This window comes from Myzus persicae, unplaced genomic scaffold (assembly GCF_001856785.1).
Source record: "Myzus persicae strain clone G006 unplaced genomic scaffold, MPER_G0061.0, whole genome shotgun sequence".
Classification (NCBI taxonomy): Eukaryota; Metazoa; Arthropoda; class Insecta; order Hemiptera; family Aphididae; genus Myzus; species Myzus persicae.
The window spans coordinates 342,198-352,238 of record NW_019101834.1 but is presented as its reverse complement, the minus strand read 5'-3'; the positions used below and the strand labels follow the sequence as shown (position 1 = coordinate 352,238).

Below are 10,041 nucleotides of genomic sequence, written 5' to 3'. Positions count from 1 at the left end.
CATCTTAACCACCAAATTACCCACTCAAACGCACACAAAATATGTTATCAACGTAGGATAAGCAGTTTGGAAGGAGTTTATGCAAGTAAAGACGGATAGAATTATTATATCTTATAAAAAAATAATTATTTGATGTTATTTATATAGAGCAAATGTATAACAAAGGTCTTATAACAGAAAATACAAGTATGTTATTTTTTTCAATGATAAAAACTCACCATGTTTTTGTATCTTACTTCTTTACAAAACTCAATATTTAACTCTTAAGAAATAGCCCAAAGAAATTAACTGACATAGTATTGGCAGTATTGCACAGAGCAGCTGATTGTATTACATAGAACCCCAAAACAAATGCAGTAACCATCTCTAGTTTTTATGTGCTGGCTGTACCTGTCCACCAGAACGGTGATATTCGCCACACTCGTTGATACAATCACATGAGCATCCAGATCTTTGATTGAGAACCTGATGTTTTTTCCTCTGCATGAATATTTGTAGTGCTTTTTATTGTTGGATCTAATTGTTCTGGCCGTGTATTTCATTGATGTCTCAGTAAATTCTATATCAAATGTAGTTTCACCAGCTGCGTTTAGGTGATACAAATGTTGCTGCTACGAATAGCTTCTTAACCCTATAACTCAGTTTTTGATCCTATTTATTGGTTGTATTGTAGAATATGATGCTGACTTGTGCATAGTTGTTTCATGGTTTAATTTCTAATTTGCCTTTGTTTTGTTAATATTTGTGAGTGTGATCATATTTTTTTTTATTTAGTACCTTTATTGAGTGAATTGTTTGTTAAGGTTTCGAGTTATTGTATTATATGTGTACGGGCCGGGAATAGAACAATAATAGTCCGTGATGCCGATCACCAAATGCTCCTTAGCGCTACTCTCCCACACCTACCGACCTGTGTATTTGTGTGTACGTAGGTATTAGCAATTCAATAGAAGTGGACTGGGTCGCCGAGCAAGACTATTGAACACTAGTGTGTGGTAGGTGTGTATGTATGTGTGTGTGTGTGCAGACCTTATACTAACGGTAGGAGAGTAACTTAAACAAATAGTAACAATTTTTCTGATAGGTAGTTGATATGTTGTATAATTATAAAGATTTAAATATAATACACAATACAAATTTAAATAATACACACACAATATAAAACATGGCCCTTCTGGGCTTCTGGCCCAACAATAATAATAATAAAATGTATAATGTTATAGTAAATAAATAAATAATATAGAAAAAACTCTCAATTGGTGGAGCACGGCTGGCTATCTAATACCTATATCTAAAATAAATACAAATTGACACACGACAACAAACAATATTGTAATAATTAACGAATAGTAATAATAGATACTTGGCGATTGATGCCTTGTGACAATGAAATAATATACAAAATGTGACGATTCGTGTCTTACAATGTGGTTAAAATGTGGAGATTAGAGCCCACAGAGAATACAACAATTTGTGGCTATTTGAGCCAAAAACATACAAAATATAATAAACCACTGGCGATATGCGCCGCGAACAATCAGTTATATCGGGTTGTTAGTGGAACGAATTAATAACGGATTGCGACGGCCGTGCTAAACATAATGTACGAACCGACTCGTCGACATCGTAATCTACAATATGTATTATCTATGCGATTCGACTGTCCAAAATTACATCAACAATTTATGATGTTTTTTTTATGCCATTGACTTCTTATGTTTATATTACACCTAATGGCTATTGATTTATGATAATCTGGTTCATTCGGATTCCTAGTTGAATGTCATAGGCTTACCGAGACATCTGACAGCCACTGTGATTTTTACTCTTCATGCAATTCAAATGGAATATTTTTCTTAGACATTCTATCCGTGATAGAAAATGTTGTGTCATAATGTATTGCATCATGCTAAATTCAGAATTTAAAAATTATCATATAGGTAGTTTATGTTGTAATTAGGTAGTAGTTTATTAGATTGACTTATAAAAACAGTAAAAAACTGCGATTTATGTGTAATATAATTATTCTTTTGATAGGTGAGGTCTTTGAAGATAAAGGTACATTTGATGGCGCGCTGAATTATTTGTGTATGTATACATTACTATTTTTATTTATATTGTTATATTTAATTTTTTATAAATTTACCCATACTGTGGTTGTAGATCATTCAATATATTCCAATAGATAATACAAATACCTATTACCTACTAACAAGCTGCACGCATTAATCATTTAATAAAATATCTATAAATGATAACACGTAGAGCGGTCTCTAGATTGTTACTATGATTCATAAAAGCCGGCTAATTGAGAAAAACTAGAATTTAGAATTTAGAATTTATATTATTATATTGATTTTGATCATTTGAAATAAATTTATTCATTTATGTATATATTATATCTTTTTTATGATTCTGCATCAAAGAATTAAGGAAGATGGAACTAAAACTAAAGGAAATAACATATTATGCTTACATGTATTGTTGACTTATCATTCGTCTATGCTCTAAGGAGGTTATATACGGTCCAAAGTGTATTGAAAAGGGAAGGATAATGTTAGCAAAATTGAAAATAGTACAGTATGTTAGTATATTAGTAATTTAAAAATATTATGCATCTAACTACAGCGCAGTACTTAAAATAATCCCTGACCTAATTGCCTCTAACTAGTATACCGATTTTTAAATTCATTATCCAACTATGATGCAGCCGTAAACTAAAACTACGTACCTAACTAAATGTTTCTTTTAATTTTACTTTTCATTGAATCTATGTAGATACTACATCTGTCTTCGAAGTAGTTAAAAAATAGACATTTTCTGAGCGAAGTGGGTTGGACAACCCTGGATAAAATTAATTGTTTGTTGAAGTTCAGAGTTGTTGTATAATCTTATGTATTACTTATGGAAGTCAACTACGAAAAATAAAACCAAACATTCTAATTTCAATTGTAGTTTTTGATGTTACTGATTTATGTGTGTATAATTTATCTTTTTATAGATAGAAAATATTCATCTCAAGACACAAATCAAGCAGCAATGGCATATGTTTGTGAGTAAACATGACTATTTTTTTATATTGTTATTTCCAAATATGTCATAATGAATACTGAGTTTGTGGATGGTTGCAATAGATAATACAAAATACAAATACGCATTAGTTAGGAAATAATTTATTAAATAACACGAAAACCTATAATTCTCCACGCTGATTCAAAACTACTGTTGTACCTGTCACTTTCATACATGTTTATTTCATCTGTATTGTCAGTTTTTCCTAAACCAAACGCTGCTTGATCTCTACCTATTGTGACATATTTGCATACATATTTTATAGACTTTATTGAACTTGTTATTATTTATATAAGCAATAAAATTACGCAATAACACAGGGTTATATGGAACTACCCACCTACCATCTAAGTCTATTGACTTAATGTTCACTTTGTAACCTCTGTCTTCTGTTAATCGTCTTCTATTTTTTGGATAGCCATCTTCACATCTTTGAGTTTCTTTAATTATAGTAAATAGATAACGTTTGCTGCATACATATTCTTTACATTTTCAACAAAATATATTTGTAAAAATTAAAGGTTTTACTTATTATTTGTAATCAAACTGCCATATAAATTGTAGACTTGTCCTTGAACTTTAAAATTTGGCATTAACCCCTCTTAAACAGTCTGTTTAGCACCAAACTATGTCATTTGAAAACAACTATTCGACTTCCTAGTACGATTAATGAAGTAATCGTGATCAGGATGGTCTTCCTGAAGTAAACTGCGTAATGGTTCTGTTAGTGGTTGCAAGGGATCGAGTTGTGTTTTACCTATATTACAGCACATGCCACGTCTTTCGACTATCCACTTTAGAGTATTACAAAATTTACATTTTTGGTACATTCAAGATTGCTTTTCACATGGACTATTTTATGTGGCATGCTGAAGAGTCAGTACGCCAACAAGTTAAGTGATTTAAGCATCAAAATTAAATAATTCGAATGTAGTTTATAGATAAATTGCATAATATCAATAAATCATTTTAATTATTCTTAAAATTATTCATATTATTCATTTTATTATTAAAATTATACAACTATTAAAGTTAGGTTAACCAAGATTACTTGGAATTAGCTAGGAAAAATGACCTGACGGGACAATCGTCTGTCTTGGTATGATGCCGTACAGTAAACGTCGGGTAATACAAATTTTTTGTAATAAAATTCGACAAGGACAAGTAATTTAGCTAGAAGTAATATAATACACTAGGTACGACATTATATAATAGGTATAATTTAGCACTCAAGTCACGCCAAGTGAAGTATTTTAATTAGATAGTCGATCCATCATTATAAACTGATCGTTATACTTCATTGCGTCACATTTAATTAACAATTTTAATAAGATTAAGAATTTGTATACAGAAATAACGTACGCAATTACGTGTGGTTGATTTGACTGAAATATAAAAATAGTAACAAACTGATATTTATGTTTTGTAAAATTTATCTTTTTATAGTTTTTAGTGTAGAAGAACGATTCCAATCTGTGATGGATTTCTTCTTTAGTAAATATGACTAACTATTTATGGCGTGATTTTAAATATTTATAAACATTTTAATAAATAATGATTCATAACTAAATTAATATTTAGATTTTAGGTTTTAGTGTACTTCCAAATCTTTTTTGTGTAAGGGTAATTGTTATAATATAACTATTACATTGCTAAGGCCATGTATTTTAGATTTGTTTCAGCCCTATTTATGTCAGGTTCAATGGCTACGTTTGCAGGACAACAATTTGAAAGCTACGTTAAGCTTCTAGTGCTGGTCTTAATCCACTATTGTTGATAATTGTTTTTAGTGTTGAATAAGAAACTGATGTGTAAAGAATTCATCCATCCCTTAATTTGGAGCTTGTATTTGATCTGTAAATCTTGATAAGTATCTTCGAGTCAACTGCTTATGATGTGTATGATCATATTTTTAGTATGGATATTGAGTAAATTGTTTGATGAGGTTTTGAGATATAGTATAATATGTTTTATCGAAAGGAACATCAATAATTTAAACTGATTTTTTGTTGCCACTGAGTTAGGTTTATTTGATACTTAGGTCCTACTGCCAATTAAATAATTATCCATGTATCATCAGATTTTAATATTGTAATATTAATAAAATGATGACTTATCTTTTTACAGTTGGTGCTTTTTCGATGACAAAAAATTATTTACAAATAATTGGCTCTTTAAGTTAGTATTCAGTTCTATACAAATATTTTATTAATAGATGATTAAATATATTAAAATAGGTAGTACAAATACAAATTCAAATTCAAATACGCATTAATCCTATAAACCAATATATATTTATGATAACACACCGAGCGATCTGATGAACTTTACGATGTAAATTCATAACTGTCGGTTATTAAATAGTGATATTACATATCATTCTTTGAAACAATTATTATAAATTTATTTTTAACTCTCCATTAGGAAATAATGAATTAAATCACGACGAAATAACCTCATATGATAAATTGTAGTAAAAATGTAGTTTAGCTGAAAGTTGCTGTAACAATCTCTTTAGACCATAGTTAGGCTTTACCTACTATCTAGTTAATGTTAATGCATTGTTATGTTTCTGTCTACTAATAATTGTACAATAGGTACAGTTATTCAATACATCTCTCCCTATTATTATTAAAACATTAAATAAAAAGATTATGCGTTTTATATTATATTTAACGTTAGAATGTAACAATGACAACAAGCCTTTCACATTTCTTCAGATTATTTTAATATGCAAACCTTATTGTATCATTTTTATTATGAGCCAATGCTGTGGTGTATAATATCTTACATGATTTTATATTATATTAGTGAAAAATAAGGAAGAAACAGACTCAACTTACCCTTGTAAGTTTTTTTGGTCAATGATCTATAACAATTAAGTATAATTACACCTTTAAATTTTAGACCATCTATAATTCATGTATATTTGTGACTGTGTTTAATGCATGTTCTAAATATAAAATATAAAAGTACAATGAACACGTCCTAATATACTCTAACCTAATTCAAAAAATTTCAGTGCCACTGAGGAGGTTTATATTCGACTATCGGAGTAATCCTATAACACGTAAGTATTAAACTGATTAAAAGACAATACATCATAAAGTTATGCAGAACTTTTAATATAGAATTTTTTCTAAAACAGCGATCGAGTTTTGCCGTCAATACTCTTATAAAGAAAATATCGGGAACTAGTAAGAAATCTTTTGGTACTATACTACTATCACAAATTCACTGATCACAAGCATTAATTGTGTATTTACGTACTAGGTAAATCACGTGTTCGTTAAAAATTCAAATATTAGTAGTACAAAGTACCAAGGTAAATATTAAATTAATTATATTAACTGGGTTATATTATCCAACAAGTTTTTACACTTTTAGCTTTTGTCAAATTGTATAACAATATATATTATTTTACTATTTATAAAACTAGTTCCAATGGCAGTTTTACTGCGTTTAATTTAAAGTTTTTGTGATTAGACTCACGTTTTCAAATTCATTATTTTTGATGTGATTTTCAGTAAATTGTATTTTGCAAAAATTTTTAACATTAGACAACATATATATATATATATATATATATATATATATACATCTCAAATTAATATTTTAATTAAAATAATGTGTTAAACAACATAGTTGAAAAATGTTAAAAAATTATTAAAATATCTATTAAAACTAACAAAGTACAATTAAATCATAAAATTAAAAAAAGAAATAATGAAATATCAGGTGAACATTATATAGTTCACAATTTCATGTTTCATTAAAAAAATATTTCCGATCCAATAGAAAATTCTCAGATCTAAAGTATAAAATCGTATGAATTAATTTGTTTGATCAATAAAAAAGTGGTATTATGAACCTGGGTATTATGCATACAACTCAAACGTAATATAGTACATTTTATATTACATAAACGCAATTAAACTCTTCATTGGTACAACAATAAAATGGTATTAATCCATAATCAAAAAACTAAATAAATCAAAATGTTATTTTATTTTTCAGATAATTGTTGAACTCCATCTGAACATTGAATTGATTAAATTATATTAACATGGAGATAATTAGAGAATAGTGTATCTACATCTAATCTATTGATTTATTTGACCATGTCAAGCTCCATATAAGGTTTGTAGATTTAATTCTCTTAGATGGACGGTTTACTATGTTTATTTGTATTGGAAAGTTTGGATAGTTACATAGTTCCAATAACATTGACTCGGTCTGGACTTGTCTGCGTAGATCCAACGAGGAGTTATCGAACCGTACGATCTAAGGTGGCCTCGCGACACTTGCGTACAAGCGCCTCCGCGAGAGAAGCCTTTACCTGTTTTTCAATGGGATACGGGAAGGTGTCACCAACATAAAATAATAACAACTATCAATTTAACTTGATTACATTGATATTTCCAAACAAAACAATTGACATATTAATGCAAACCGAGCATGATCGTGCGATATGGGGATACCTAAAACCTATGTTGTCTACACCGCGCAGACCGGCGTACATATTTAACAGAGTATTATAATATTATATAGACCTATATCAACAATTGATAATAGGTGATACAACTAAATAATAATAAACGATAATTCTTATCTGACGGCCGATGACGGGAGAGATGACGCTTGGCAGGCCAGTCTGGAACGACGTCGGCGATGATCTCTCGAAGGGTGGTACACCGGAATCGTGCCTCGCAACCTGATTGGCCTGGACAACATGGCCACGATAGGTGCCTCGGGAGAAAGACGTACAATGACGAAAAAAAAATACACTCTATATACGTCCGCTCGAACAACATTGACAATATAAACAACTAGATAACCGACTATCCCGGCACGATACAGAATTTTAAAGTTTTCCCGCCATTTGCCTAAACGGCAATGTTTGCATTGTTATGTGATAACACGATATAGATAACTAACAAACAGTGGGGGGTTACGGTTTTTTTTTTGTTATAAAATACTGTTATCACATTGAAATATGAACATTGCCGTTTAGGACAAATGGATCTTCGCAGGAAAAAACTCCGGATCCATGACGTCATCATTTTTAATTTTCGTTATCAATATTGTTCTTATCAAATGTTATAATGACAAAATACTCCTCGATTTATTTTTATTTATAAGGAGCTTTGGTTAGGTTAGGTATTTGGATTGAAAGGACCAGATAGGTTTGAGTAGTAGCTTGTAGATGAAAATAATTTTGTTATGTAGTGTGACATGTTTGTACGAAAGGAAGCAAAGCTGTCTTTGACGATTGTTTAGGACTAGTCACTTATAACAGAATTATAACTTTATTTGGTTCAATTTTTAGGGGGGGGCTATAATAATCCAATGTAAATTGATCCACAGGGCATCTTCTCCACACCCCCTTTGATTTTTTTTTGGAAGGGGTCTATTAAAATCTTTGGAGGGCTAAGCCTCTTAAATCTCCTCCTATGTCCGCCTATACTACTATCATTGTATTGTACCCAATTATTTTGATATTTAACACAATGCAATGTAGGTGCTGTAACATATAATGTGTACCATCAACAATAAACAAGAATGTTCTTTTAAAAAAATTGCAACAAAATATTTAAAACATTTAAGATGTATAGTAATCATCTTGAAACTATGCATGAACTATGAAGTAAATTTAGTACACAATAAATTTAATTTTAACAGAATTCAAGGTACGTGTATATAAGGTGTAGTATAACATTATTTTTAAGACTTTTATATATAACTGATAATCATTAAAAATTGTAATATAAGTCAAGGAAAAGGAAGGGTGTCAGTATGTAAAACAAACATCTCAAAAACACAGTGAAGATAAACAATATATATATTTCTTATGTCATAAATCTTTTGATTCAAGGACTACTAATAATGTAAGGAACTTAAATTAAGACATACAATATGTAAAAAAAAATAGTAATAATAGTAATCAAATTAAACACTTAATACAATAGGGTATAAAAACTTGGAAAAGTGGAGGGTCTGTAAAAACTTGCCATGTATGCCCATCAAATACAGTAGTCCATAAAGAGAGTTCAAAAATTAGTGCTGATCTTCTATTATAGTACTCATCTTTGGCATACTATTTAAATTGCAATGCAGCGAATCCCTATTGAAGAAAGGAATACAATTGCAGGTAATCTACATATATTACTATTGTGAAATATATTTTAAAAGATTGGTAAAAACTGTAATTTTATCATTTTTAATCTGAAAAAAAAATTAAAATTATAATTAGTAAAAAATTAAAATATTATTTTCAATTAAAATGGTTGACATACCATCCATTCTCTTTCAGGAAAGTTGGCAATTTATTGGTGTACCAGTCAACCGAACATTATATGACATTCGAGGATAAGAAGTTGGGACAGAATTAAAAAGGATTCATTTGATTTAAAAAAAGACTTACACAACATTAAAAGAGATTATTATATTTCATACAATACTAAATCACATAAAAATGATGCTGTCAGTGTGAAGTTGTCAGTCTAAAGTGGAAAAGACTTACTCATCATGTAGTTTTGAATATTTTTTACGCTGTGATATGTGTCATATTTGTATACATTCTTACAAATGCACTTGCTTGAATAATGTAATAATCTAATAAATGTATAATAAAACATTTGTAAACACATTCATGCATGTGCTACTGGAAGTGAACCAACCCAAATATTAAACTTTGAAACAAAAATTCCGGCTACATGACATAAGCGCCAAAGGTACAAAAATGACCTATCATTTGCGCCAAAATTTGTATGACATAAGCGCCAATCTAATATTGTATACCTGTTGTACTTAACACATGGCATAAGCGCCAAAGGTATAATAATGACCTATCATTTGCGCCAAATTTAATATTTTATTTCATATAATATATTACATTAAAAAAATGTTCAATAATAAATTGTTAAAATATAATATGAGTATAGGTATGTATACATGCAATAAATATAA

General features: G+C 29.4%; 1 long non-coding RNA gene across 1 annotated transcript; it reads left to right on the top strand.

The window, feature by feature from the left end:
- The first annotated feature begins 7,644 nt into the window (after positions 1–7,644).
- Positions 7,645–9,730, top strand: LOC111030558. Its single transcript, XR_002604118.1, has 3 exons — positions 7,645–8,960; positions 9,042–9,223; positions 9,386–9,730. It is a non-coding gene; the product is annotated as an uncharacterized LOC111030558 (long non-coding RNA).
- The last annotated feature ends 311 nt before the right edge of the window (positions 9,731–10,041 follow it).